Source organism: Haliotis rufescens, unplaced genomic scaffold, assembly GCF_023055435.1.
Source record: "Haliotis rufescens isolate VD_foot unplaced genomic scaffold, xgHalRufe1.0.p SCAF_6, whole genome shotgun sequence".
Taxonomy (NCBI): Eukaryota; Metazoa; Mollusca; class Gastropoda; order Lepetellida; family Haliotidae; genus Haliotis; species Haliotis rufescens.
Window position 1 is genome coordinate 16,130,818 of NW_025964334.1, and position 22,794 is coordinate 16,153,611.

Consider the following 22,794-nt stretch of genomic DNA (forward strand, 5'->3'; position numbering starts at 1 on the left):
CCCAATAAAGTTAATAAATTCGTAACTGTCATTTGATTTATTAACACAATATTTTTGCATGAAACATAGCAAACATCCTACGGCTTTGTGAACAAGACATACATGTATACTCTTAGACGAAGGTAACACTTTCTGCATGTATATGATTTTATTAATAACTATAATTAATAATAATTAAGATTACTTTGACTGACATCAAAGAGAAACTTTACTACAATTATAAATCAGTCAAATTCAACAGTTAAAATGACAATCATACAACATCAGGTATTGGCATGACAGTTGCCGGAACTGAGGTGGGGTAGCAAACACAATGTTTCGACGTAATCAAAAAAGAGCATAAAGTCGTTCAAGGACACATCATATTAATAGCGTGTATGACCACCCCTTGCTACAAGACAAGTAAAAACCCGGCGCACAGAAAAAGTCAATCGTCTGTTAAGTCATAGAGGAGCTCATTGAGGATTTGCAATTTTTGCATATGTTCAACTGTTTCTGTTTAGGAGGTATATAGAAATTTTATGGCAAAAGGAAGTGCTTGCTTATCTATTTCTTAATGCACAGAAACGTATTTCTATGCAAGGAGGAATAGAACCATTTAACTGCTTTGACCAACACATATATTCCCTTTGTACCTAGATCATCCAGCATGTTTCTTGAAGAGTGTATAGGGGTACAATATATGAGCAATTACATTTTTTCCAGCAGGCAAAAAAAAACATGTATCATGAAGTACAATATAATCTCGAAAAAATAATCGACAAGGGTTAACTGGTTAAAACATTTTTTAAGAGCCTCGATCATTTCAATTCGACAAATTCAATTTGATATACTAGCAAAGCGAATCGTACGTAAAAGAGTAATTCGATGGAATGGAATCAAGTCAAAGATTCAATGTTCAGTGTCTTGGGAGATGTTCGTAAACAGTACACCAATACAAATGGGATCGTACATATAAGCAGGAGTACTAAAATACACTCTTGTGTCAAGCAAAGAATTACATCAATTTGTTAAATAACAACGCTGCAGATTTAAAACTCAAACACAAAATGATAAATGTTGAAGCAATAAAAGGGAGGTAAATCTGCGCCTTCTCGTTAACTGGCTACCGGGCGTAGTAATACACATCCCCGGAAGTGGGTCTTAGGCCAAACGACGCCTCGAGCTTTCCCAAAACATCCGCAAAAGTAGGCCTCTTATCGTTTTCATCATGTTGTGAGGGCTGCAAGATGAAATACACAGTATCTGCAAATGTAAATTTGCAAAGCTATCCTTTTTAACGAACAATGCATCTAACTTTATAAAAAAAAGGGGTTCATTCCTCATTAGGTATGGACATATCTTATTGCAAAGTTTAATTTAACAGAACTAGTCTGGAAACCATATTATAAACATTTCACCATGCTACAAATACTATATGAATGAATACTGTAGGACTCCTGTGCCAAATGGATTCACTCGAAACAGTTAATCCCTAATTCCCCGTCGTTTTTTTCAATTAGTTCAAACTGTTATTATCGTTCCAAATGATAATTTTAATCGGCCTCAGTGTAACTACACTATACATTATAGTAATGGGCATTTTGCTGGAATTTCTTTTCAAGTTTGATATGTTGTGATTATTCTGTTCTCTGTTCTTTAAAACTTAAGAAAGCCATTGGCCCTTTTCAGGAGGTCACGTAGGCGGCCATGTTGCATTTTAAAAAGGCCAACTTTCCCCAAATATATTCAGTCATTAAACGTCATCATATTCATTTATTACTCAATTTCGAACGTCATTCTGTTTCAAGTGTGCACAAGAATGGTCCGAGAGTTAATTCAAAATCTGAGGTGTCTACAAATGAGATTCTCAGATTCTTTGGGTCCGTTTCAATACTTTTACTGATCCAGGTCAATGACCAGAGTCAGGACAATGAACGACGAACTCAGCAGTCCCTTACCCATTTCAAGTCTAGATCTACACATGTTGATAAGTAACATGTTTCAATTGTATAATTAACAACATTATGGTATGATAAGCATAATCAAATTTGGGCATTTAAGTGATCAAAGCCGTATTTTAACTTGAAACAAACTTTCTGTGACTGCCAATTGGTCAAAGCCTCTACCAACTGAAACTAGCCACACTAAATATCACTGTACAAGAACGTTGGGTAATGGCCACATTAAACCCCGACTGATACCCGAAGAAAACAACTCACATATCCTCGGCGAATTCCGGTCTCTGGAGCCGGAAACCATTCCTGATTTTGACAGCGAGATCTCTGCTACGGATGTCTGAGTAGGGCGCCTTGCCTGTGTAGTATGTAGATGGGCGTGTCTTAGTCATTCGAGCACCATGCAATATGTACATAGAGAATATAATATAGTACCCACATACTGATTACTGAGTACATATACATGTACGTCACACAGTATCAGGACCTGGTGATGTATTCCGTTATTAGCGTGGAAAACTCAGTATGATATGAGCATCGACGCGGAAACCTTTTGGGACCCCGTTCCACAAAGCGATCTTAGCGATACGATCCTTTATTGTATGTTTATGTTACATCAAGGGAGTTACGATCGTGCTAAGAAAGAGCGGGAAAAAAATTCGTTGTTAAGCTTTCACGGCGACGTCCTATTGTATTTTACGGCGCTTTTGACTGAATACCAAAACCGGGAAATGAAGAACGTTACTGACGTTCGTTCAGTAAACTCAACATGTATATATGTACAAATGCAACAGTTTGTCCATTCCGCTGAAATCCTTAAGTCACTTTCCATGATAGAATAGGTCCCTAGCAAGAGGCGACATAATGAATTGGGGTCGTTGCTCCTAATATAAACCTTCTTTTTTTCCAGGCCGCCCTCATACAGCCGAAATATGGCGGCGCCAACAAAAAATAATTACAAGAAACAAAACTTATAGAGACCTACCCATGCTGAAGATCTCCCACATAGTGATGCCAAAGGATCAGATGTCACTCTTCTCGTTGGCTACCTTCAGAGACTGAAGACACTCTGGAGCCGTCCACTTCACAGGGATTCGATCCTAAAAATGTTTTAATTTAGAGTTAAAGTTGTGTCCTGTTATAGACGTATGGCATCCATATTTCGCATTCTTATTGAAATGCATATGATTGAGACACAACTAGCTTGTTAATCTGTGGAGATTTCAGGCCAGAATAGCAGAGACCGGGATCGGGTGGTCAAGCTCTCTGACTTGGCTGCTTGTATCTAACCCAGACGGCGAGGGGTGATGTTTTTGCAATCAACCACTGCTTTGTTTGGCCAATATTATTTCCAGGATGTCGTGATATAGCTCTGTAATATTTCTTACACAACACAACAACAAAATTCATCCACAACAAGAAACACCTCCCCCGAAAAAACCCAAAAACGAATAAAAATCTAAAAAAGTAAAATAAAAACATACACAACAAAAAAAATCATCCACAACAGCAACCCCCCACCCCGCCCCACCTCGAATAAAACAAAATAGAATTAAAATTTAAAAAGGTAAAATAAAAAACAAACACAACAAAAAAGAAACATCCACATCAACAAACACCCACCCACCCAAAAAGATTTTTTTTACAAAAAACAGCAACAAACAAACAAAACTAAAAACAACAAGAAAAGACAATATTAACCCCTTAGAGTTGTCATCCTCAGTGGCGTCCTCCATGCGACAAGGTCCGAATCCACTGACCTTCACCTCATTTGTGAAGGTCAAGAGGCAATTCCGAGCAGCCAGCTTGCGGTGGGCAATCTAAAATATGACCGTTATACATGAAGTGTTTAAATAGCTCAGCAGCTCTTAATAAACGACACTCGCCATGATTCGTGATCATGAAGATAAAACGGATGGCGACTCTTACGTAGACCCTCACGTGGCCATATTTTTCAATTTGAGCCGGTCTCTACGCAAACAGGCATAGCAAAAAGGAGAGGTCAACCTGTTGTTCTACACGTAGTTGAGTATCTTCACATGTATTTATTTAAAACGTTTTCGCAGATTACATTGATCGATAGGGGTCTTCTTGTAGGTTAAGGGCAGCTGCGAATGGCGAAGAAGGTACGCGCCATCTTATCGTTTCGCTTTCGGGTTGACAATTTCAGCTACCCTTGTTAACATTGGTCAGACTCATTCGGAGGAGTGAACATGGCGCTAGGAGTGACTAGACACATCACATTTGAGCTTTAATGCAGATTTCAACACGACTGAGCAACTTCACGATTATATCAAGGCTCAGCTTGTGGAAGGGATTCAGGCCTTGGACGTTGAAAATGGAAACATACGATCATGATACAAATTGCACATTTAGCAAGCTTATTCAGGAGATCAGCACGAGCCGTATATGACATACCCCTTTATTGGCTAGGTATTCTTTTCCTCTTGCAATACCCAATCCAAAGTTCTGAATCCTCTCCAAGGTGTCCACGTTGACATTGTCTCTGTGGTCTCTCAGCCATTTATCCATTTGCCGTTCTCGCAGTACTCTAACACCATCACAGGTCCCACTGGAAGAGAATAAAACGACCATCTAATTACAATCAAATATTTCGCTCCGATACACACCTCTCTGCATTGGTCGCAGAAAGAATGTCACGTCACGTTAACTTTCTAATTTGCCAACCATTGTCGACGGTTATAAATAAACGAAGCATTCAGGCCATCATTTCCAATTTTTCTATCTTGAAAACGAAGTTAATAGGCCTATTCCGCCCATTTTTTGCCATCTACACCCAAAAGTATACTATCGCCTAGAAACAATCAGGGCGATCAGATTGTAGTATGCTGTTGATCCCTCAGTTGGTTTTACCAGTATATATTCCACGTTACCGTGGGTACTTATGGATAGGCGTTAGTCGTTTACGTTTTCACTTACGAGCATCGTTGTTGAGAATAGCGCCCCGAAATCCCAGAACGTTGCGATGTTCCCCGACCTGTGTTGCAGCAAAGTTGATTTTGGCCATCATCAGCAAACTGTTTTCTTCATCTGGTGTTTCTGTGATAAAAATGTGTGTGTAATGATTCATTGCTAGGAGCTTGACACAAACCTATTTCATGTCTCAAATGGTCCTGCTATGTCGTGGTACGGATTCTAAGGCTATGGTGATAGTGACCTTCACCACGGCAGCTTCCGACATGCTCACTGGCTGCACGAACAAAAATGTCATCAATGTAACTTAACAATGCTTTGTGGGTGTACTATTGTTGCTTCTCTTCTCTGTTTTGCTCTGTGCCTTTTCTTATAACAGAAAATCGAAAATGAACAGCCCGCAAACATTGACGTTTGCATTACAGTGATAATAAAAAAGCAAATGATTTACGTTTCGCTCAGGTCTCAAATGTCTACAGTTTTGGTGAAAGGCAGGCGAATGGAGTTGAAAAACAAGGATTAGATTTGGAACAGTTTGGACCCATTGTCAGTGAATCCCGGCACGACTAGGAGACGCAAATCGTGGCTTCTAGCACCACTGGGGTACCGAGTGCAAAATGAAACCTCGAGTGTCTTGTTTTCGACGCCCCCATGGAAACCCCAAAATAGGGAAAAAAGAACAACAATCCAACCACACAACCACCAAAATCCTTTATTTGAACAACCACCCAGACAGTGTTTGCATGTGTCACCTTTCAACACTTTGGCTGCCATCTCGCTCGATGTTTTGCCAGTCTTGTGAGACGCCCTGTAAATCCGTGCGAACCTGCCAGTGTTAATCTCCTCCATCAACGTTAGATTGTCCTTGGGGATATACCAAGGCTGCTCCGCCGTGAACGACATGCTGCCGTTCACATAGATGTCGTCGTCAACTTCATATGTTTTGTTCTGAAGAGAAAATAAACATGTAGTCACAACAAATTGAGTAAGAAACAAATTTCACTTGTTAAATAATAGCACACATAATAGTACACATAACAGTACACACAATAAATAGTACGCATAATAGTACTTATAATAAATAGCACACATAATAAATAATACACCTATAGCTAATAGTACACATAAAGTACACGTAATAAATAGTACACATAATAGTACACCTAATAGTACACATCAATTTTAAAGTACACATAAAATATAGTACACATAATATTTCACATAATACATAGTACACATAATAGTACACATAATGAATGTAATATAGATGACATACGTGCAGTTCGTTCCCGTTTTTGTATTCAGCTAGTATATTGCTTATTTGAATGTTACATCTCGCTATCGAGGATTCATGTTCTAAGACCACAGTCTTCTTTTACATAGCGATCTCAGCCTGTGTTTGGGTCTGGACCAGACAAACCAGCGATTGACATAATAAACAACGTCCCACGTCGGAGTATAATGATACATTATCTATGACTATGGCTGCCAGACAAAAAGCCGCTGTTCGGCTCTTTCATGTCATGGTTTATATACTTGTAAATGTTGCAATCACTCCCTATTAGAATTAACCAAATCCTGTCATGAGCCGTAATTTGCTGTGCAGAGTCGTTTTACTGCTGGCCATAGGTTCGAATCCCAGATTTGCCTTGAGGTTTATTCTAATTTTGTCAGCAGCATGTCCGTGTTTTGGGTAAAACTCTGGGACGTACATCACGTTTTCAAGTATTTAGCAGTCACGTGAGACCGCCTCCGTGGTGGTCTAGCGGTAGAGCGTCCGCCCGGAGAGCGGAAGGTCCGGGGTTCGATCCCCGGCCACGTCATACCAAAAAACGTTAAAAGTTGGTACTTGTTGTTACCCTGTCTGGTGCTCGGCACTAAGGGGTTTAAACAAGGACTGGTCGGCTCGGAGTCACTATACTGTGTCCGAGTGGGGTATTCATGTTAAACTGCAGCATCGTATCTCAGTGTGCTAGCACTATAAATCGGCATCAGTCCGGACTAGTACAAGCAGCCACACACGTACACACACACACGTGCATGCACGTCGCTATATAAGTGCAATAATCTTGGACGCGACGTTAAACCCCATTTCACCTCACCTAGCAGTCACGTCGTGATATAACGTAAGTACAAGATACTTTCCAAACAGCGTTAAACCTTATAAACTCTCCCTGTGAAACATTCGTTTGTCTAACGTCCATGCCTGTGACTGAAGAAACCTACATGATAGGACACTGTGCCCTTCCGAGGTCTCTGAAGGTTATTGTAGATTTTCTGAGTGTTGGGATTCTGACGTCCATTGTGTCTGCTCTGACGTCGATTGATCAACGCCACCATCTTGCCCGTCCTCCACATAAACAGGCCAATGACAAGGACAGCTAGGATTATTATCACCACTGGTAAGAAAAGAAAAATGATCAAGGTTCGTACATGTTTGAGGTGGTGATATTTAGAAGCAATAATTACAGATTGCTTTTATAGTTTTATAGTGCTATCGTAATTGTTTTGTTGAACGCCGAAGTCAGCAATATTCCAATATTCACGGTGCATTCACCGATGCGTCATAGCTGGAAATGTCCTCCACATGTCTACCATACCAACAAGGGAAAGCTTACTAAGGCCTTGGTATTTATTCTGATCAAAAAACATTTCTGCAAGAGTCGTCTGACTCTCTTTGAAGGAAGGTGTCTTTGGAATTTTAGTAAAGAGGATTTATTTATTCGCCTCTTACCCCAGGCTGCAGAGGACCAATTCTAATCAGGGGCGGTTGGGTAGCCTAGTGGTTAAAGCGTTCGCTCGTCACGCCGAAGACCCGGGTTCGATTCCCCACATGAGTACAATGTGTGAAGCCTATATCTGGTGTCCCCCGCCGTGATATTGCTGGAATACTGCTAAAACCGGCGAAAACCATGGTCACTCACTCACTCATCCCATTCTAATCCGGAATCCCCACGTGATTGTGATATTATAGAAATAACATAATACGTAGTTTCTTAAAACAACTAACAGGATGCAGGTAAACCTCGTAAACTCGAAATCTTTTGACTCGACATATCATTTAGACTTCTTTTTTTTACTTTATAGTCCTGGCATAATTCTACTCGTCACAATATTAATATCGACACAACGGATGAACTGATATTCGATATTCCTAGGGACATAGACTTCTAATGAATGAAAAACATTACACCTACCTACAACGATACCCGCTATGGCTCCAGCACCTAAACCTGAGGTGTCCCCTGAAAAAGCTGTGAAGATTATTAGTAAAAGTAAGAAGTAATTTGAATAATTAATATGATATCCAAAAGTGTGTAATTTGTAAAGCAATATATAACTTTATATCAAATATAACTGACAACATTTGACTTACCCATTGTAAAAGAGGCATTTCTAGGTTTACTCTTGATGTCCCAATAGTCTGCTGTGACCATGACCTTGTACTTTTTGCCAGGTTCAAGGCCCTTGAGGAGTTGGAATGTAGCGTCTTTGAAGAATTCAAAGTCAAGGTCAAAGTTTATTTGTACGAAGGCCAATATATAGTTTGTACATTGCATTATCAATTTACACATGTAAAATTCCTACATGATATGTCATGTTGATACATGTAGTTTCAAAACTGGCAACGTAATTGTTACCCGCAATTTGCTGCAATACTTCTAAATGCGACTTCAAGCAATATTTACTGACATAGTTACAAGCATAAATTATCAGAACATAGATGAACCTTTGATCAAATTGCGATTTATTATTGATGACATAATTGGTGGTTCTGAAGAAATCCAATCATATATCATCGCAAGGGGACTTTATATAGAAATGCAAGATGAAAGGGAGGGAAGGTAGAATGCGGATATTGTTGGCCCTCTGGAATACTTTAAATTGACACATTGATATGACAGTTACAAGACGCGTTCAAATGACTGGCGACTACCTTTCTTTCGTTCTTACGCGTGCAAGTTTTGAACGTCTGACATGGTCAAATATACAAAGATAGACAAAATGAGTGAAAATATAACTGACATGCACAACATTTGACTTACCCATTGTAAAAGAGGCATTTCTAGGTTTACGCTTGATGTCCCCATAGTCTGCTGTGACCATGACCTTGTACTTTTTGCCAGGTTCAAGGCTCTTGAGGAGTTGGAATGTAGCGTCTTTGAAGAATTCAAAGTCAAGGTCAAAGTTTATACATGTAGTTTCAAAACTGGCAACGTAATTGTTACCCGCAATTTGCTGCAATACTTCTAAATGCGACTTCAAGCAATATTTACTGACATAGTTACAAGCATAAATTATCAGAACATAGATGAACCTTTGATCAAATTGCGATTTATTATTGATGACATAATTGGTGGTTCTGAAGAAATCCAATCATATATCATCGCAAGGGGACTTTATATAGAAATGCAAGATGAAAGGGAGGGAAGGTAGAATGCGGATATTGTTGGCCCTCTGGAATACTTTAAATTGACACATTGATATGACAGTTACAAGACGCGTTCAAATGACTGGCGACTACCTTTCTTTCGTTCTTACGCGTGCAAGTTTTGAACGTCTGACATGGTCAAATATACAAAGATAGACAAAATGAGTGAAAGAGGCGGATTTTTAGAATTTCAAATGATTTTGTGTGAATATATTAAGTCTGTCACCCAAGATATCTTTGCACTATTTTATGTACGTCTCCTTTGAATATGATCAGCTTTGGTCAAAACATGCTTCATGGAAACCTCTAAAATAAGCTTTCTTCACACATCCCTTCCACAGTTTAGTGAGTGAGTGAGTGAGTGAATTGGGTGTAACGCCGCTTTTAACAGTATTTCAGTTATATCACGGCGTGTCAGCTTAATGTGGGAGGAAAGCCCGAAGTGATGCAGGTCTCCGACGTTTACCACTTCGGTGAAACCCACGAGCACGGGTAGAAAACTAGAAACATAATTGGGGTGAACCGGGATTCGAACCCACAATCATAGGTTTCTGGCGTGCCCAAGGGACGCAACTCTGCACAGCGAATCGCGGCGACTTAGACGACTGGGCCTCCCGTGACCACGTCACGTCATCGCGACTGGTAAAGAATTATGTGAAGTGACTGTAAAATGTTTTTTCCAAAAGATGAAGGATGGCCAGGTTGTTGAGATGATCGGATGTCAGCTTTCTAAAACTATTCGGCTCAGATTTCACCTCTTCACCATCTTGAATAGGAATTTCGATGTTTACAGAAGGAAAACCAACATCAAAACCAAATATTCCTCGCAACTGGGTGGAGGTGACATGGAGCTCAGAAACGACAGGGTTATGAAATATCCATAACGATATACTCGCGCGGCATGAATTATTTACATTTGGACTTGAGCGTTTAAACTTCGGTTTCAAATTACAGAAGTCAGACATGCTTGTTTGCTCACTGGGACCGCGAATTTAGAAACCTTGACACTAATTGGCTGATCAGAAGATTCATATTCATGTGGAGGTGTGGTCAGCTTTGCACGCAGAGAGGCATCGTGTCAGAGTAAATGGTCTGACATTACTTAATTAGTCAACCATTCGTCAAATAAAAAACTCCCTGTGATTTACTAAAATCAAAACCCAACTAAATTGATTGACTTACATGCTGATGTCCCATTAATATCCATGAGGTCCTTCACCTATGAACAGAAATATGACTTGAAAGTACCTTTCGTCGCCATGTTCGTGGATACTCAAACAAGAGCTGAGAATGCAAACTAAACCAATATGAGCTTGCATTATAAATCATAATATATTTGCAACTAAATGACATAGACAAAAACTAAGGGAATTGATAAAATAATAGTTAATGTGTAATAGCAATCGATAAATTGGGGCTTGTAGATCAATATCTGTTGTGTCCTCAATGTTGGGTGATACATGCACGACACCTTGCTAGCATTCCGTTTAATATCATGATTGCCCTTGGTATTGTCCGCCATTCCGACAATAGAGCTACCCCAAGCTGGGTGGGTGGTGGCGGGTGCTGGGTCTCTGGCGCACACTCTCCGCCCAAGAGTGAGTGAGTGAGTGAGTGAGTATGGTTTTACGCCACCTTAGCAATATTCCAGCAATATCGCGGCGGGGGACACCAGAAATGGGCTTCACACATTGTACCAATGTCGGGATTCGAACCCGGGTCTTTGGCGTGACGAGCTAACGCTTTAACCACCAGGCTACCCGACCGCCCCTCTCCGCCCAAGAACATGTCACACATGCTCTGTTGGGGTCATGTAAAGGGTCGTAGCGTGCCAGTGCAATGACCGTATGATTTCTAGTTGGGATCATCGGTGACGACCTAGGCATTATGTAGTCTGGCATTGCCATCTTGCACTTCAAAATGTCCACCGATAATTCCGACGGAAGGAACAAAGAAAGGACGAAAATGTTTGTCAACATACCGCTGGACTGTCAAATGTTCACAATAACTGAATAAGTTTGTCTATCATGTGTGATACCACCACACACCATGACACCGCCCCCATAGCGATCATGGTCAAGAATTGTCAACCTCACACACCGCTCGTCGCTACCTACGTCGCCAAAACGTTTACTGTCATTCATGAATCGGAGGTAAAACCGTGAAACATGGTGAAAGGCCACAAAGCCCGTCCCTGGTGTTGCCTAGTCCACCCCAACCTTTGCCCACAAAGGTAAACTGTTAGGATCACACCCTTCACAGGACGGCTTGCTTACAGGCTTTTTAACGGTAGATGTTGAAATTCGCCTTCCTGTTATTGTATTTCTCTATTGATACCAGGAGCAGATATGAATATATTGCATAGTGCAATTAATGTTATGAGGCGATCATGTCTAGGTTTCACCCCGAGGTCTCAGTGCAACCCCATCCGTTTGACCCTACTTGCCTCATATCGAAAACTGACACTTTTTGTTGATTTGCTAGCATGGGGAATTGATGTCTCGTAAAGCGGCGGGAAACCATACTCACTCACTCACTATAGTTTCTGACCGCCTCCGTAGTCTAGTGGTAGAGAGTCCGCCCGGAGAACGGAAGGTCTGTTTTTTTTATACACGGCCGCGTCATACCAAAAGACGTTCAAAGAAGGTACGTGTTGTTACCAAGCTGGCGCTCGGCATTAAGGGACTAAAACAAGGACTGATCGGCATCAATATACTGTGTCTGAGTGGGGTATTCATGTTAAACTGCAGCATGGTATCTCAGTGGGATGACACTAAAAGATCGACAGTACAAGCACCCACACACGCGCGCGCTCACACACACACGTGCATGGTTGGTAGGACACAAACCCAATGCTGCACAACTTTGACACATAATGCCGGTTACTTCCGGTTTTAACAACGCCACTTCCGGTTTGGTAAAACACCTGCTTATGCAAGATATCTTTGAATCAGAAAGTCCTATGTCTCTGGCTACATTAATATTCACTTAACACGTGTGGCTCAATTATATTTGCACTATGCAGTCCCATGTCTCTAGCCACATTAATAAGAAAGTTCAATGCACTTCCCTTTTAAAACCTTCACTTCAGTCAAAGCAATTTTTTCAAGCCACTTATCTTGAGGATGACATATCAATGTGCCAGGTTGCCAAGGTATCGCATTGTTTCAAACACGAAACTGTATATGCCACAAACTGAAAATTGGTAAACTAAACCTACCTCTGATATAATAAGACTGGCATACACTTGTCACACATAAGTATGCAGATAATATAAACACAACATGCATGGAACTCGTTTTACTTGGACCCTTGACATGAATGCACAATACTGTAGTGAGTGAGTATAGTTTTACGCCGCTTTTGCAATATTCCAGCAATTTTATCACGGCGGGGGACACCAGAAATGGGCTTCACACATTGTACCCATGTCGGGAATCGAACCCGGGTCTTCGGCGTGACGAGCGAACGCTTTAACCACTAGGCTACCCGACCGCCCCGACAATGCTGTAAAGGTGCTATACATGATATGATATCTCTGAGATGTCAAAGCGCCGCATGGTTCAGAAAAGTCAGGCGGCGGCGGTCAAATTCAGACAAAACCTTCAAAATCGACATTTACATGGAGCTGATTAATTACATCTATCGCTATTCTAAATTTCACATATGCTTTTAACAGTTACTCACTACGTGCACATTGGGGATGGGTGTCTTCAGCCCCGCCCTATTGACTACGACCACCTCCAGCTTAACCCGAGCTGACTCGAGATCCTCCTTGGCCACCATCAGCCAGCAGTTGCTGATGTACAGTTTGTACACTCGTTTGTAACACACGTTCAGGGCTTTTGGACAGTAGCAGCTACAAGGTTTGTTTAAACATGCATACATATGAAACATCAAATTTGTTCATGAATACCACAGAGATTCATGATAAACAGTGGAACAAATCCGGTTGAGTGGAAAAAGAGTGACGGTAATATAAGAATAACCGAAAGACAGTTTTTACACACTGATATTATCAAGGACGTAAAAGGAGATAATTTAGCCCATTAAGTTTATGTACATTTCCCGCATCACATAACATAAAGTCTTTACATAAGATGTGTCCATTCTGCAAATTGTACACATGGTTGAGACATGGTTGATTTGTTACTTCCACAGAGATGGTTCGGTACATGTACGACTGCTGTAACGGGGATTGTAACTAAGCTTGAATCCATAGTCTATCATGTACTGCATGTCTTCATTGATACTAAAGTTCCTAATGTCTTTACGGTGATTGAGAAAGGTTTCACGACGCTTCCAGCACAACTCAATATCACATACAAAATGGGTATCAGACATTTCACAGAATAGAATTTGAGAATAGATCACTTTTATCACCAGGCTACCAAAATGCCCAAAACATCCACTTTAAGATATTGATGCCTACTTTTGTTATGATGTACTATGAAACCGAGTCCGGTCCACATGTACAATATTCCGGACCCCCAACTTCCAGCCGATTAACGTTGTAAACATGTACATGTATATACTTGTTCAAATCCAACCGATTTTACTAGCAGTGGTACAGTCAACGAAATATCACGGAACGTCAGTTTCTTACATGTATACTGGAACTGACCATCAATAAGAACATGGTCCTGAGTGAACGTCGCCACTTTTAGCAATTATATGTTCAGCAATATCCAGTGATTATATCACGGCTGTACTGACTGTAGGGTGTATGCATATTCCCAGTGTTGATAAAAAATATAAGTACGTACAGAAACTGATTGCACGGTCAAGGTCTTGTTCGTCATTACGTGACCGTCATCCATCTGCGTGACCTTGACCTCGGCGTGTTCAATGCCGTACTCAAGGTCCTGTACCGTCAACTCTAATCTGAAACAAATGATACATAACATAACATAAATCTACCACAATAACTCTCAGAATGAAGAAACCGTTTATCTATCGAACAAACCGCCACGTTCATTTGCAACAGCACGGACGGTATTAAACTTTTTTTCTCCATATGAGTCAAATATTCAACGAATCCGATTGCACGTAAAACATGAAATACTTTGAAATGCATACCTTTACTCACAACAATGTACATGTAAATGTTTGTATATATTGTCTTTATAAGCATAAATAACTGTTCTAAATATGACCAAGTCTAAAATTTTAAAAAATTGCTGTTACTACATATTTACAAGCATGAACAATTGTTGTTCATGAAATATTCTCAAGCCGGGTGAGGCGGTAGTGTAGCCTGATAGTTAAAGCGTACGCTTGTCATGCCGAAGTTCCGGTTTCGATTCCCCACATGGCTACAATGTGTGAAGTCCATTCATGGTGTCCTCCGCCATTATATAGGTGGAATATTGTTAAAAGCGGCGTAAGACCATACTCACTCACTCACTAACAAGTATGGTACAAATATGGCAAGTGTTCCCTTAACAGATACGCATTTGCAGTTAATGAGACATGTTTGGTAGCTGCATTAGTGCAATAAGTCTAAGGGTAAATAAATAGTGCATGTAAACATTGTCTCATCATTATGCTTACCCTGAACTGAAGGGGATGTTTGATATCTCGTTTCGAAGGAATGTCATCTTACTGAACTGTGGCTCCGTGAAGTCATAGGTGACACTTGTCGAGTCCACTTTCTTGTTGTCCAGAATGTCCCTGGCTCTCACCCAAATCGTAACAGTGCTCCCGCTGGTAACGTTTTCTGAAACCCAACGATAAAACTTGAGATATACTTTATACTTATTTAGTTTTGGAGCTTGAATGTTCTGAAGCTGATTGTGTCAGTCCAACATTAACAACGAATATTATACTGTGACAATTCTATTCACTAGTTTTAAGAAAAAACAATTCTTCCTGAAAACAGTAAGCACATTATTCCTCTAGTCAGTTTTGATGTCTTCGGAGCTATTAAATCGGTATGGTTTATTTTATTTTCATAAAGGTTTCTTTTGACTTTACAGGATGCCAAATATGAAAATAAATTTAATTTAAAAAAATTGTCAGTAGATTTCCGTTTACATGTGGAATTATGTTCTGGCAATGGATCAAGTTATGTCAAGACATTTACTCGAAGTTACATAACATATTTGTTATTATACCACAGAGGCTTGATATTTTACCTGAAGGTAAGTGTAAAGGAGTGTTCAATCCGGATATATCATCCCAGTTGGGAGGCGTCTGTTGTGTTCTACCTCCTGTCTTGTTGACAGCATGGGTCCACTCAAACCTCACGACACCTCTCAAATTGGGGATGGCCGCTGTGGTTCTTCTACCATACTTATCATCATTCCCTTGGATCACTTGCTTGTAGATTGGCGGGTCTTGCGCAATCTGTTTTTTGAGGTGCAGGATTCTGTTGAGATATTTACCATTTTCGTGAACATAGTTGCGAAAATGGTTTTGCCAGATGATGACAAGTGGTTTGGAGGCATTAGTAATCCACTGGAAGCCCTGGTCTTGTACAGCAGTTGATATGTACATGACGTACTTTGGGTCAGTAGTAACAGATGACTCTTTGTCACACAGGGCAAACCGTCTCATGTATACAGAGTTATTGGCCTTGTCAACAGCTTCAAGGATGAAGGAATACATCCCTGGTTTTTCTGGAAGAAAGGGCACAGGGAAGGATATAGGAGAGGTGTGTTTCACTTCTCCATGGTTTAAAGGTCCTGTCAGCTCCGACAGCGCTCCTCCAGTACTAGGCTGGAGTTTGAAGACTTCCCATTTGTATTTGTTCATTCCAGAATTAGCATCAGTCCAGCCTCGCCAATTCAAAGTGATGTCAACCTGTGATTACAAAGAATAACACGTGAGTCCTTTCCATTAGATTCTAGGGGCATTTGCCTCACATGATAGAAGACGATGATCAAGATGATGGATGTTGTAATCTTGTTTTTGCTTTTCTCGTTTGACTCGTATACAACTCAGTAGTGTCAGTAATCGTAATGAAAATATGTTTCAATTGTTTGTATTAAAGAAGGAAAAATGAAAGCCCAACGTTACGTCCATTCTAATTTAACCTATGATGGAACTTGTTTTCTTTACTGACATAATATAAGATTCTCGACAGCAGGAAATATGCGAGAAACGACAATTACTAAACAGTTTCAAGTCCACAAAGGAGGATAGTCCAAAACCTGGTAGAACTGTCTTATGTGCCAGCTGGCATCGTTTGAGCTGTAGATATATAGCATATCATTTCCACGACCAAACAGTATCACTATGTTGCTTTTGGTACTAAGGAGAACAAAGTAGACATTGACATCCAAGAAAACATTCCTTCTGTGTTTCCAAAATGGCATAACTAAGTAGTCAGTGTTATTTAGAATTACAGATCAGATATCTACTATTCATTATGTTACCTTTGTAAATTCGGGAGTAATACGAAACGCAGTGTCGGGGTCGTTGTAAATAGGCTCCACCAAGTTAATGTTAAAGGCCACAGAACTGACTGTCTCTTGCCCTATGTAATTCTCAGTAGCTGTCACGCGTCCACTTCCGGTGTCGTACAATTCCCGGTAGCCACCACTTGACACCCGGAATGTAATCGTCAACCTAGATAGTAACGTTATGTGTTCAGATTGTGCAGTAGGACATGTAGGTGCTGTGGAACTCTATTAATCAGGGAGGTAGCATTCTGAGTTAAGTTGCCCTGTGAGGGATGTTCATATTTTGTAATTAATTGAACATTTTACGGAGTAATGGCACTCTGACTGCATGTAGACATTTCTAACAGTAATCGCCTGGACAGTTGTGTTTCTGGATTCGCGGGGTTTTACTCATGAGTGAGTGAGGATTTGGGGCGATCTGCAATAATTATGTGATAGTGATTTGAGTAGATAAACCACTGCACTGAAACATCACAAACTCACTCGGTAGAAAGCAAATTTGAAATTTTAAAAATATCATAATAAGATATTTTGGAAAAAGAACATCTTTGAACACATGTGGGATCCTTCTAACCTTGGTATTGCCTAAACCCAGAAAAGTATAAATCATTGAAAGTTATGTTCTTCTATTGATAACAATAAGTTTTATTGTGTAATTAGATCAAGTCCACAGTGGAGCCTTAAAGTGTTTATACATAGCTCTCATGATGAGTGAATACAGTACTGTACTAACGTCACTTTGAAAATATTAATTTTTAAAACGGATACCTAACGGACTATGTCAGTCGTTTTGGAACACTTTGTTTGGACAATTTTAAAAGTATGTTGATTCAAAATGTTTTCATCAAATGATAGTCTTAAACTTTCGACCATATCCGAAAATAATGTTCTTTTGATTTGTAATATAAACAAAATAGCGTGCATAATACAGTACTCAAACAATCAGATGTGTTATCATACTTTAACTTACTTGTCACCATCATTTAAACGGTTTGGGTACTGTGTTTTGACGGAGCATGTAATTATATCTTTAGGGTGCTGGTGATCCAGGGTTTGATCACACTTGTGTTCTGAGTAGGCGGATGTTACCACGGGTCCACCTAGGTAGGGTAGAACACAAAACAGCATCTTGAATAGAGAGTAACACTGTCCATGCAACATGCAAACAAAGGAATATTAACACTAAACTTTACTTTACTACATATTTTCCTATTACAAACACTTTAGACATTTTAGACATTTAGTGTAGTTGAAGATGTGTTCCATTTTTGACGGAGTGGGACATAGAACGCCAACGCAAACTTAAGGAGTTAAATTGTAGTTAAATAATACAAACGAAGAGTATTTCTTTTCATCTGATATCATAATTATCCATAGTTTTTCATTCCTACACTTTCAGCAAGTAAGTCTAGTCTTTGGATGGAGTTATTAGGGACACGAGTTTACAACGTTATATCATAGAGACATAGATCTGACAGTCAGCAAAGCTCCAACTGAACTAAAGGTCTTTACTTTGTGCATAGCACTGGTGTTTTTATACAAGAAGTGCGACTTGAAGTTTCATGGAAGTGGACATCCATGTCATTGCTCACACAATCTAACATAGGCTCTGGCAATTCCAAGGCGTGATTCCCTGATGTAAGTAGGGGGTGCTGGAAGATCTCTACATTCGGACATCGCACTTGCAGTCACAGTAAGGTTATTCAGCTTGTCTAGGTTTGTCCAGATGGTGGCGTGTTCTGGCTTCCCTGAACTGTCCGCTATGACGCCATAGATTTCCTCCTGTCCCTTGTGGTAGGAAAAGCTGGCCTGTAGTTGTGTCACCTTAGGTGTCTGTATATAAATTAAAATTATACATCACTGTAATCAAATTGTGATAACTAATGCAGTGTGTCACATGTAATAAAGAAAAGCCCTCCGAGCATGTACATAGACGACCCTAATTATAAGAGGAGACATGGACAACATGAAATTTAGTATCATTTGTCATTGGTCATGAATACCAGACAGATATTATGGAAATGTTTATTGTGAAGTTTGTTCAGGACATTTGTCGACATTATGTACACACGATCCTTTGGAGTCATCCTTACTTACACTCCTTGCAAAATGATCCAGTGAAGTCGTCCATGCAGTTGCAGACAACGGTGGCGCCGTTACCTGTGCATTGCCCAGGAAAACATGGACGTTCGTGGTTACAGTCCACTGAAATAAATACACAACATCATGCAAAAGGTAATCGCTGTTGGATCTAAGGCTTGAATAGCTGTGAAGAATAGCTCGACAACATGGTTATTTGTGTGTCAAACTACTCCAACGACATTTGACGTTGTTGATAATATGAGTCAATGCCTTTCCTTGTCTAGACTCACTTATTTATGTGCCGTACTTACGAGACACTGCAAGAAAGAAATAGAAATCAATTTAACCAATACTATTACTAAATTCCACTTACATATATATCTAATAACATATAGAAACATGTCAATCTTTTGGAAGATGTGGTGTAACAAAAATATTGTTCAAGAGGGTTGATAAAGCCAACTAACAACAAGATGTTATCTTAAGATATATGTTGTCTTCAGTATTTTAAAGACATGTCGGTCTGCCACTCGCATTCTCATCAATATGATAGATTTACGCAGTAGATAAGGGTTCCTGTAAACTGTGAGGTAATCAGCTAAAATGGGGTTTAACGTGAAAGATTATTGTACTTCTATAGCGACGGGCATGTGTTTGCGTGCGGATACGTGAATATGTGCTTGTCTGTGTATAGCCGCCTGTAATAGTCCGGACTAATGCCGGTTTTATAGTGCATCCCACTGAGATACCATGTTTAACTCAGACACAGTATACTGAATAGTAACCGGTCAGTTTTTGTTTATTCCCTTAATGCCGAGTGCCAGGCAGGGTACCAGCAAGTACAATCATTTAAATAATGTTTGTATGACCAGGCCGAGGATCAAACCACCAGCCTTACACTCTCCAGGCAGACGCTCTATACACTAGATCACGGGACGTCTCTTTTAAACGAGTTACACAATGAGTCTTTAAAAATAATAAAGTGAATTTAGGGCCAGTTGAATGCAGAGGAATGTAACAGGACCAGTTTAAGGTCAGAGTGACATGCCTCTATTTCTGACATACATAAACGTCTGATAAGAAGACGAGTGTTCTTGCACAGGGACAGGGGTCGATGTCTACTTTTGGCCATTAAGTCAGGATCATAGCACCAAAAGTATTTCACATCAGTCAATATCATGTACATGGCCCCTTCCCTTAGCCCCAGCCTCGTGATTCTTGAAGAGGTCTAAATTCGTTTCAGAATCAAGATGAAGGCACTGTATGATAATTAATAATATTAGTCTCTACTTACTAATCTTCACATGGTCTTAAAATACAGAGGTCTTTCGTGTTGATATCAACATACATTTGCACGAAAGAGTACTCAGTTATATGAAGTCAATCTGTAAATAATCGAGCCTGACAACACAGTCCGTTTAACCCGCCTTCGACAAGCAAAAGTTGCTGGGGACCTGTAAGTTTACCCGGAATCACAATGGGTCGTTACCAAAGAGTATGAAGGTGCTTTGTTAAAAACGAACCCTTTCTTTATGTCATATTCAGTGGCACATTATTAGGACAAGGGGTGCGTTCAGTCATTACGGGTATGTTACTGAAGGGTAATATGTAATATTGTACTGGTAATTGTGTACACCTGGTACTTGTAATTCTGTGCACCGTTACGGGTAATTTTGTACATCTTGTACTGGTAATAGTGTACACCTATACTGGTAATTGTGTGCACCTGGTACAGGTAATTGTGCATGCGGTTACCTGTAATTGTGTGCACCTGGTAATGGTAACTGTGTACAAAGGGTACAGGTAATTGTGTACTCCGTTACGGGTAATTTTGTACAATTTGTACTGGTAAATCTGTAGATATATTGTACTGATAATTGTGTTCACTTGTACTGGTAATTGATATATAAGAGTGCTGATTGGCTCCGTCTTCCAGTCAAGTTGTACGTATGAATTTGATTGCGAACAATTGAACCTCATATTGATATCTTGTCGGACAATAATCACATATCTGATTTATCTATAAGTAGATTTTATTGTTTGAAGAAGACGAGGCCCTCATTCGACGTTCATCATTGATCTAGAAATGGTTGAGTCCAACCCGTATAGATCACATATAGTTACAGGGTAGTATGGAGGAGGTCTTAAATGGTTTTGTGACAGAACCTTTTCCAATTTCCGTCCCATGTGTACCTATAAAATAAAATGAAATGATCGCAGATGCTAACGGCTTTAAGGTATGATCAACACGTCTTTTTCTCAGCTAGGAATTGAATGAAACCATTTCTAGTCATGGACAATTTGACATTATTATCGGGTATTTTTTTATTTTCTAACCTTTGGTGCAGAACGCTTGGTCTATGTGGAACATGTAACATAACACCTCTAGTCGGATTTGAAAACAAGAGAGTTACGGGAGGAGTGATGTGGACGAATACTACCTTCACCAGTCTAACACAGTGTGCAGTTCGATGTGCCTTGTTCCCCACCATCAAGTCCTTTGGGTATAGCCAGAGTACAGGGGAATGTGTGGCCTACACCACACCAGCCACATCTCTCTACACTACAGAAACTGGATTCAACATGTATTCATCTTGCCCACCAGGTAGTTAATAATGGTCAAATGTCTATCGTGTAAGGTTTCATTTTCTAATTACCTTCTCTTTGAATTTTAATTATGTTGTGCAAGTGCAAAGGTCAAAAGCGGACAACAATGATATTCAATCACTTGAACCGATCTTTAGAAGTCAAACACGTCAGATTTGTTATGAAGATTATTATTATAATGTGAACCAAATAAAGAAGCACACATGGGCTTTGGTATTATCATGTCAAGTTATCTGTCTTAGAGAGCAAATACTTCTACAAGGCGGATCGATGAATTTGGTGCCAGTATGGACACTGGATGTGTTAATATCACTGGGTTACATATTCTTGATCACATCGATGCCGGAAAACGCCCAACAAACCATCCCATTCCTCTCATCCTTAACTTCAATGTGCCACAAATAAATGTTTTATTAAATTCACCGACGATGTGATTGTTCTTCAGTCGACGGTGGTGTTAGTGCATGGGGCTCATGGGGCTCAAAGTCCTGCTCAGGAACATGTGGCAATCCTTCTCCTGGCATGTCGACTCGGACTCGAACTTGCACCAATCCCTCCCCAGCGAACGGCGGCGCTTCCTGTACAGAGACACTCAGCGATACTAAAAGTGATACCTGTAATCTCATTGACTGTCCAGGTTTGTGGGATCTTAGTTTTTTAACTAAATGAATTTTAAGAACAATATTATCAGGCTCATGATACATCCCTACTCTAATGACACTGGCGATAATTCACTTTTTACTGTACTGTATATATAGCAGACACGTTTGGAATTATTTGACAATGGTTTAATAAAAGAAATTGTGAAACCTCCCGTCCATATGTAGATCTGTGCATAAACATTCTGAGTGCCAAAACTATCCTCAAGGCTATACGACAAAAGGGGTGACTTCAGCTTTCCCATAGCCATTTCCCTGTAATGTCAAACACTATTCGAACAGGTCCTACCTTTGGTGTTCACATGTTTAAACAGTTGAGATACAATTGTTGCATGCTCTTTCAATAAAGCTTTTAAAATATTATTGCCCATAGGTTATTTGATCTGGTTCACAGCATTCCACGTCATAGAACAGCTTTCAAAAGTTGTAGTGTAGACATATGGAGGACATTTCTAAAGGTATCAGTGACCAGACTAATATCCAATGTTACTTTGTCCTGTGCTATATGTTTCCGTGTTTGTTCAGGTCAAATCTTGAGTTTGTGTTTTTGACGTGTCACCGGTCGTGTGACGTGTCAATAATTACATTAATTTTATCAGAATGGGTTGAATAAGGATTTTGTTTTCCAAATGTTAATTTAGTGGACGGGGGTGTGAGCGCTTGGGGCTTATGGACTGTGGCAGCTTGTTCAGTAACTTGTGGACAGTTTGCCACATACACCGAGTCCCGAACTCGAA

At 40.0% G+C, this 22,794-nt stretch overlaps 1 pseudogene; it reads right to left on the minus strand.

Moving 5' to 3' along the window:
- Positions 1-2,197: 2,197 nt before the first annotated feature.
- LOC124140606 lies at positions 2,198-21,922 on the minus strand (annotated as a pseudogene).
- Positions 21,923-22,794: the final 872 nt, after the last annotated feature.